Below are 10,567 nucleotides of genomic sequence, written 5' to 3' on the forward strand. Positions count from 1 at the left end.
TAACTATGCATAACAGTGGAGCTCATATGAATTATATGTATGAGGGATAAGACACACTTACTGTGTTTTGAATGTTCAGATGTATGACTGAGGGTATACTGACTGACATGCTTCTGTAATCATATTTGTGTTCTCTGGCCTTGTATGGCAGTAAAACTCATACATATATGAATGTATAAACCAGGGCATTGTAAGGTGACTCACATATATGATTAACCCCTTATTCTGTCATGTGTATTTATATGTAAATAATGACTATGCTTGAGAAGCAATAGTTCTGTGGCAAGTATGAAAACACACCACTGTGAAAGAAAATGTTTTTTCCCTTATGCATAGGTTTGAATCCCACACTGTAAAAATTAATTTTATTAGTGTGTAAAGCCAGACAATAAATATGTCACGTCATAACTTATATATGTCTGCAAAGTTAAATCACTTAATAGTTATAACAGCAACCAGCCTTCAAACTATTGCCGACTATCATATTAACCTTACCATTTAGAAAACTGCTTTCTTTTCTGTTTGGCACTGTGGTTCTCCACTTAATATCTCACAAACATGGTTGGCATCATTACTCGAGTTTCTGCACTACCAGTAAACATGATAAAATATATTGGCAGGAAATCATTATTTGCTAGTCCACTGTTTTCTGGTTAGAGTTGTCTAGTGTTAGGGGGGAAGATGCCTAATATAAGGTGCAGAGGTGGGGTATTGAGTAGTCCAGAATCTTTACTGGACTCCTAGTAAAGTGCCACAGCCAAAGGCTTTTGCAGAAAGACTTCTCCAGCTCCCAGTACAAGTCTGAGCCTTGGAATAGTCTGCCCAAGGCTGTATCCAGTGTGAGTGGCATTCCACACATTAGAGAACACTGTAGGCACCACTTTAATGACCTAAAAAGCCAATTATACAAAAAAATGGCAAAAAACGCACTACCAAAATAACAATAAAATCTGACTTTCCACAGGGTGTAAAGGTGAAGGAAAAATAATTTATTACTCATTAACTCAAGTCCATAAGCACTTTTGTCCCTTCAAAGAGACTTCAGAAAGGCACAAGAGGGACAAACTCAACCAATGGCTGGACAAATTTAAAACTAGCAGCATCCCACAGCTTAATATGCTACTAAAGAGAATGTATGATAGACAGAAAGCTAAATATAGGCAAGACTGGTATGCATTATGTTCTGCTGTTCTCTTCCTTTCTTTTCACAAAAAAATCAGAAAACAATGTGAATAGGCTGGTCCATGCTGACCATCTAGAGAGACTGAGGAAAGCAAGTGGTATGCATGCAGCACAAGAGAAGTATTACTGTAGTTTTTAAATTTAAAAGAAAAAATATTTTCTATACAGTACTAGCAAAGTAAGTATGCATATCCTAACTGTAAAAGCAAGTATGCATGTGTCAGTGTATAGCAAAAAACAACTTTAGGAGTCAAGTGTAAGACTGTAGTCATATGTTGTGGGTTCAAATACCACAAGTAATATGTATAAAATACTGCAATCCTTTAATAATACTAAATAAATTAAATTCTACACAAGTAGCATAAATGTCCTGCTGTTAACTTTGGACCAATCATATGTGAATATCTGTACATTGCAAGGATTACTTTGAGCAATCTGTAATTATAGTTTGTAGTTGTTAGAAAATATACTTTAATGTAAAACTTCAGATAAAATAGTTTTATTATTATGTGTCATCAAAATGTTTCCATGTCATCCATCTCTAGCAAATCACTAAATGCTTTACAGCGTAGGGAGTTAGGTCACCCCAGTCACTCAGCCTGCTCCCACTCCATTGGCTCCTGCACCAATGCCCAGCACATCTGGGAGCCAAACTGGCAGCATTGCCTATGCTGCTGTGCACTACCTGTGCCCTCAGATACCATTACCTCATTAGCTTGCTGTGGTGGCCTCAGGGAGTACTGGTGAAGATGGGGATATTATCACCCACCAGGCGATACCAGGGTTGGTGTGTACGATCTTGCACAGCACCATTGGTACACACCTATGCTAGATGGAGAGGCTGGTCTCCCTTATGTTCCATAGGAGGAGATGTCAAGCACTCCAACAGAAAAAGAAGTAAGGGGACAGTGATGACAGTCCTGCGGGTGAGGACTAGATTCGCTGTGTTCCCATTTTTGACAGGCATGGGATTGTGTTGTCCTATCCCTAACCCCAATCATGGTGTCCCCAAACTTTTTTTGTCCCTCATTGTCTCTGTGTCTTGTTTTGTTAGTTCTGTTTGTTTGCATCTGCTTCATCAATTACCCAACTTACCTGATCCAGAAATGCCAATGTCCCTGAACCAAAATTTCTCTCTTACTGAAGTAAAAAAAAAAATCATCCCATACATAGCTCTCCACTTCACACACATGTCTTCTTTACACACTTGATTTGGTCCAATTGGCTATACAACATGATTGCATTTTCCAAATTCAGTTAATATTCTGTACATATTTTCATGTTATACTGTTGAAGAAATGGATAGGTATGTTTTTTTCCTACCTCCCTCCTGCATATTCCTCGGGTCTATATCAGAAGACCGACAGCTAAAAACACTGAACACCCTTACATCGACACTGCTTAACCAAAAGCAGGAAATGTCGAATGGCCAGAACAGTGATTGTATTCCCAGGGAAAAAAATTGCTGGGCCATTCTCAGCAGTTTGCCATTTTCTCCAATGTAATGCGATCTTGGAGTAGGTATATTTACGTAGGGGGTCGGGGTGTGGGGGGCAAAGCCCCCCACTTTATTTTGTATGTTGTTTTTTTTTTTTTTTTTTTTTTTGTCCCAGCAAATTTTTTCCCCTGGGAAAAAATTGCTTTTCTGGATGCTGGACATTTCCTACTTTTGGTTAAGCAGTGTCGAGATAAGGGTGTTTGGTGTTTTTAGCTGTCGATGTAGTAATATAGACCCCATTCTTATATTGCTTTTCCTTTGTTCTTCCCTCTGCTTGCCTCATCTCACCAATTTCGTATCTACCCCATTATAACACCTTTAATCTGGTCAAAAATAAAATCTCACACAACATATGTAAGCAACAAAAACAGCAATGGAGCCCTCCACTTTTTGGCCTCTATATTTGCATGGAGTTTGGCATTTTGTACCAATGCCAAGTGACAGTGAATGACTCTTCACTGGTGCAATTACCTCCGTGCACTGCTGGTTACACATGCTGTGCTAAGATAACACACATTAACACACAGTGAATGTAGTATAAAAAATTATTTTATTGCATTATCACTTTTTATTTAAAACTACTACATGCACTTGGATTCAAGCCCTATATCATCTGGACTCCAAAAAAATGTGTCAGTGCATTTACACCTGTTGCCACAGAGTGAGTTAAGCAGCAGGTGTTTTTCATGCACTCAGTACTCAGAACTCTCACTATTTTATCAATAAGGTTCATGTTTGCTCATGGTTTAACTACACACAGACAAAGAAAGGCAATACAAATTTGCATCTCACATGTGCAAACACTTTACCATCCAAATTCCAGGATCACACAAACCTGCTGCTTGGCAGTGCTTTATGCAAAGTGGACAATAGCATATATGACTTTTGTTTACTGTCCATTTAGTCTTCATCCCATGAAAGTGCATTTAAAAACAAAAACAAAAGGAAGGCACTATTTAAGAAAATAGCACATATTTACAATGCAACCATCTGTTACCTCCCCCATGTACTGCAGCCTTGGTCTGTATGTATTTGTTCACAAGTATATCAACTACAGTACAGAAATAAACAAATGCTGTCTTATATACCATGCACATCTTTATGATGGCAGTACTCATTCAGATTTTCCAATACTTATGGTAATGTGCACATCTGTCCGCATATAGTTTGTAAAGCTGTCTCTTAAAGTATACCTGCACATTGGAAACACAACACCAAATACTACACATTGCACACTTGTCAATTTGGTAACATGCCGAACTTTAATATCTTGACAGTTGGACATGGCTAGCTATCCATTTTATGCAGACCTCCCAACATCCACTGCTGATGTCATCCAGTACAAAGTGGCCTGCAGCCTCGAAAAGTAGGACTTGTTCTGTGGTTCTTGAATAAAGTGCTCAGCTCTCTAGTCCATGTAGGGGTTCTAATCTCACTGCAGTCAACTGGTGTGCATGTGTGTCTGTCAAGGCAGAAGAGCATAATTAAGTATCACAGAGTTACCACTCCAAACCCATGGATCACCAATATTTTGACAATTTCACACGCATACACATCAGTTTCATGCAGGTCTCCCAACATCTTCTCTCCAACATCCACTGCTGATGTCATCCACTATAAATTGGCCTGCAGCCATATAAAAGCCAGACATGTGGTGTGGTGCTTGCATAAAGTACTCAGTTCTGCAGTCCATATACGTAGATAGGTAGAGGTTTTCATCTCACCACAGTCAACTGGTGCGAGTGTGGGTGTGTGTTGGTGTCTGTCTTCAAACCCATGATTCACCAGTATTTTGACAGTTGCACATGCCTGCACATTCATTTCACATATGGTATGTCATGGACATGGGATTACTGTTAGTATTATAGTGTCCATGATTGTGTGTGTGCTTTAGTTTACTGTTGTTCATGAGCTTGTAACTATGTATTCCACTTGATGGAGACCACTGCTGACATTACAATCATATTCAGAAAACTCATTTTGCACAGCTTCACAATATGCAGCTAACCCCTATTGTAGATGACATCCCTGATAGATGTTCTCTCCATTGTGCATATCAGGATGCTTATTTCACAAAGACACCTTCTATATTGTTGTCTCCTTATGTGACAGTCACATAATATGCATTTGCATTGTGCAGCCCATACTCCACCATGTCAATATGTGATTAGCTTTCTTACTACAACTGTCTTTCATTTACATGCCCTCCTCTGTTGTACATTATGATGTTTCACCTGCCTTCCTTCCCTGTGTTTACTCCTACAATTCATATGTGTGTCCCTATTCAATACACACACTTCCCCTAACTGTTTATTTTAAATGGCAGTTCATGTACTGTTACAGACCACTTACACAACTTCTGTATAGAATGCCCGAAATGGGATTCCACAATACTCTGCACCACATACACTGTCCTGTAATGCATTTGGAATGCGTGCATTGCTATATTATCAACCCTGGTAATTATTGTGTCATTCTGCGCAATCCCACAAACCTAGTTTGCCCATAGGTAAACAGGTCTGCATGTCTGCTGCTATCTGTATTGCTTTACATGGTTTCCTGGCTGGCAACATTGTTGCTAGCCACAAAACCACACTTGTTTATGTCTAAATGAAGTGCACAGCATGAATATGTAATTACCACCACTGCTCAGCATGCAAAACACTTAAACTCCATGTAGGCTTTAAGCAAAATGTACATGGAGTGTATTGAATCCTCAGGAATATATGAATACCAATGCTATTGGCATGGACTTCTAACTGAGTGTAGGGACTCTCGGATAACTACAGCAAACATGGCTCAAAGGCTTCTTCAGAGACACCCCCACTTTTTCACATGTGTAACAGAGGTGAGAAGTTCAGTGTGCTTGCCCCCCCCTGCAGAAACATAGTAGAAAGTGTGTTTATTAATTAGGTGTTGTAGGTAGAGGGGATCTTATTTACTTGTGCAATGCAGTTTTCAATGCTATGAAGCACACTTTCAATGTTTTTGGTTTTTGGTGTTTTGAATTTTCGATTTTATGGTCTCAATGTTATGAAATTCAATGTTAAGAAATTTCAATGTTATGAAGTAGACCCATATATATATATATATATATATATATATATATATATATATACATAGAGAGAGAGAGAGAGATGGATCCCCTTCTAAAGCTCAAAGTTTCAAAACTTTGAACTTCAAAAGGCCAAGACCAGAAGACTGAAGTTTTGAAACTTTGAATGTTTGAATGGACATCACTGTACAGCATGGAATGGGATATTTACCATTTTCCTCACTGTAGTGCAATCTCAGAGTTGTTAAATTTATTTAGCAGGGGGTGCAAAAACTTTAACATTTTTTATTTTATTTATTTATTTATTTATTTTCATTTTCAAAATTTCAAAACTTCAGTCTTCTGGTCTCAGCCATTTAAAGTTTGAAGTTTTGAAACGTTGTGCTTTAGAAGTAGATCTATATATATATATATATATATATATATATATATTAATAACTAAAGAAACAAATTAAGCCCAGAGTATAACCAGGTATTATGACATATTTTCTTGAAATCTTTGTTGGAAACATTCAGAATAGCTCAAAATATAGTTGACACTGTAGGGAACTCCAATAGTTGTTGTGATGACCCACCACTAGACCAGTAATCAAGGAGCCTCAATCCTCACCACTGGCAACAGTAGGGGATGTACACTGAGAGGATGACAAGTACACCCACATTATTTCTAAATACAGCTCCTTGCATCAAGTGCAGTTCCCTTAAGAGCACACAGAGACCACAGTCAGTCTGGGGCTGCTTTCTCCCTCTTTCTCCAGATCTCCAGTAAGAGTCTCCACTGGCACAGCTATAGAGTTGAGATCTCAGCTGAGTAGCCAAGCCAGGACCTCCAGCACCCTTTCTGTCCAACCAGTGCTTCATGTCCCTGCCCAAGTAGCTGACACACACACTCTTTGATGTCTGATTTACACACACACACACACACACACACACACACACACACACACACACACACACACACACACACACACACACACACACACACACACACACAGTGGCACAGGTTTACTAGCTATGCCCCCTTTTTCCCAGACTATAAGATAGTTATCACTGCCACCAGCCAACTCCTTATCAGCTACTTTTAGGCCCTTAACAAATGGTGCCCAAACTAACTGTGTAATATTAATATTAATACAAATGATAGTTTGACCAAGAACAAAGCTATTAGGAGTGGTCCATACAGTGTCACCAAATAAATATGCAAGTAATCTCAAAATGTAAATATCTCTAGACAGATCAGTCACAGTGAAATGTTTAAATATATTTAATAATAAATAATAAAAGAACAAGAAAATACTCAGTAAATATTCACAGTGACATCAGAGTTCAAAACCACAGGAAATATTTAAAACAAAATTGCAGGACAGTCTCAAATAAATAAATAAAGAACAATATCTAAACTAAGCTTTACTATATTCCTGACTGTATCTGAGAGTTACTATACCCTATAAACTTACTTACATAGCAAGGCAGATGTTGTGAATGGTTCTTGTAGTTGTTGTCAGGTCCAAGACAGAATACAAAAGGCCCTGTCTCTCTCAGAGAGTTCTCAAATTAATATCTCAAATATTACCACTGGGATAGCCTGCAGAATGACATCATTTCTTGTCATATGACCATATCCCAGGTGAAATCCCCCACTGCTGGAAGCTTGGCAGTATTTAGCATCTACCTGTGAAAATACATAGACCTCAGATCTTTGGCAGATGGTGGAAATCATAAAACAATTGCATTCCTTCATACTTTCAGATGTAGTAATTAGTTCACTCTGAAGGGAATACAGAAAGCTCCCTTGTTTTAGACACCGTGTCTCCTTGCTACATTGAAACTGAAAGATACCATCTTTTACGGGGTAGCCATAAAGTAATTTAATTTCAGATATTTTTCTGAAGTTAACCTCCTGTATTCCAGTTTCCACTGTTAAAATATATACATTTAAACAGTTAAGTTATAACAGTGCATGAACATTTCTGTTCTATTCTGGTAGGGCACACTATGGTTACATTTTAAGCACAAGCACTTTATAAAATAACTTTTTAACACATGTTTATAACACAGGCATCTTATATGCATCATGCTGGTATTCACATAATGGCATATAATTATTTACAAAATTCCAGATAGCTATGCTGGCAGTATCTCCCTTTGGCACAGTTGTACATTAGGCTGCTCAGTTGTATGTCATTCAAATCACAACAGATATGAGCATATGATATGTATCCTAGCTGAAAAACAAAAACACTAGGCACAAGACTAATATAATTATTTATTTATTCATTGTTTACAAAATGGACTGGTCCATTGACTCATTTTCAGCCATGACTGAAGGGGCAAAGCAAAACATAACAGTGTCAAGACACTGACTGAACTGATATGACATAATATTGGAAGAAAAAAGTAATACTTATTTGCAATACATTTTGAAGGATCTGGTGAGGGAGTCTTGGTTATCCTGGGGGTGTGTGATTCAGCCTCCTGAAATAGTGGCAGCTACTAGATAGAAATGTGCACAATGTGCAATGTAAGATATGCTGCATTGTCATCAGCAACTCTAGCATTACAGCTGGGAATAAAGAAAAATGTTACATTGTTGCAAACTACAGGCTATGTAACAGAAATGAAGCAGGAAGTTGTCAGAGAAAATTTTTGTAAGGCAAACACCCATACTCAAACATCTTCTTCCATGACATAGCATTTGATGGAAATGATCAGTAGCATCAACAGAAACAAAATCAGATGATGGCTGTGATACAGATCTTCTGCTACTGCCATGAAAAATAATATTAAACTTAAAAAAAAGAGTAAGGAAACCAGGTATTTAGTATAGTATGATCTTGAAAATATACCACCAGAATTCAAAGACTCTGTATAACAGTATTTAATACAAATGGTTAAAATACTTAGCTGATGAGATTACCACTAGATAGAGAAGATGAGGAGAAAGAGAGGCACTTATGGAACTTAACCAAAAAATCCAAAGTTATACATGATGAATCAAAGAGGAGCACTACAATTATATATCCAAGAAGACTGATTTAGAAACTATTAATGTAAGAATAAGTTCAGTTTTCTCAAAACTGTGAGAGCTAAAGAGGAAATTCTAACTTAAATTGGAATGTTAAGACATCTATATTGAATGATACTGAGCAAATTAGAAAAAGGTGGAAAGAACATGCACGGTCATTATACTGTACAGCTTAAATTAGATCAACAGAAAATATATCTTCAAGTGCAGAGGTATGTCTTTGTTTATAAAGATTCCATTTGTCCAAGTTACAATATTTTTCAATAATGTCATATGGATGGGAAACGTGGACAAAGAAGTAATGAGATAGGAAAAAAATTTACATATTTAAATTATAATACTGCCAAGGAATGCCAAATGCGTCACTATTGGATGAGAAAAAAACTTAAATATTCCAGGAAAGTTCAAATGAAAAGATTTTGATGTTCATACCTGGGGCAAATCATACAAAGAGAAAGATCAATAAAACAATATATCTTCCGAGGCAAGGTTCAAGGGCAACATAAAAAGGAAGACCTGCAATGTGATTGGCTGATGCATAACTTACAGTGATGGATGTCTCCATTCCTGTAATTAGTCATCTGACTAAAGACATAACACAGTTTAAAGCAATAAATGATAGGGTTACCATAAGTAATCACCAGTTTAATGGCACTTAATAACAATATGCAGTTCACTGGCAAACATTGCATGGCATCTCTGCCATGTCATACATACAGAGGATCCTTCATTGTTCATACCCATAAGTACACCCACACACATAGAAGGAAAGACAAATGATAACTCACATATGTTACGTTGCATGTCAGCTGACAGGGGTGGCACTATGGCTAGAAACAGGAAATTCCCTCCACACTGCCTGGATAATGTTCATAGCATGCTTAACTCTTACCCCTGTGAACAGAAATGAATGGGTAAATCATACCAGTAGGACCAGATGGTAATTGAAAACAGATAACAGGAAAAAAATGCATCAAAATGTATAATATGTTTTGCTTTTTTAACCTTGGACAAAAAACATCATAGTGTTTTTTTCTATAATCATGTGGTAGTCGATATTTTGAAAATTTGCAGCTGAAAAATAAGCCTTCACTGTGATTTACTGTATGAATCACATTGTTTTCTGTGTCATCCAATGTGCTATGTACTGGCATTGTTAATCATGGCAGGAAGAGTTGCTACACAAACTTCCACTATTAATGATTAGCACATAACCTCTAGAAAAAACAGCAATCAAACAGAACAAGCCCAATTAATATTCATACCATCTGCAAATGTCAAAAAGTTTTCTTTCAACGCTTGAACATATATATACCAACTGCATTGTTGTACAGCAGTGGGAAAGAAAGAACCTCCAAAATACTGTGTTTATCAATCTTGCACAAGCAGTAAACATGCTCAGCTGTGATGAGAAAGTAACACTGATTAGTCAGTCCTGGAGGAAATGCAAGATAACCATGGCAGGGATGACTTTTGGGTTGTGACAATGAAGTGACAGTGAATACATCTTAGCAATCTTTAGTTATAAAATAATATAACCCAGGGTTCCAATAATGGCATTAGCACACATAGTTGAACTGGGCATTTTGCACAGTATATGGTCACTTTGATGGTATGCTGTAATGAATGTACCAGTGCCATTCTTCTACACATTCCCACATGTAGAGCAGACAGTCTGCCTCTCATGTTGTGCTAGTACTAATGTACTATGTAGATGTAATGTCATAAACTGTGTATTACACTGCTGTGCCACAGAGTTGCCCATTTTTAATTAAGGTGTTGGCTTATGATGTAGTTATAGATGTGC

Source organism: Protopterus annectens, chromosome 12.part0, assembly GCF_019279795.1.
Source record: "Protopterus annectens isolate FY-2018-M chromosome 12.part0, PAN1.0, whole genome shotgun sequence".
In the NCBI taxonomy this organism is placed as follows: Eukaryota; Metazoa; Chordata; order Ceratodontiformes; family Protopteridae; genus Protopterus; species Protopterus annectens.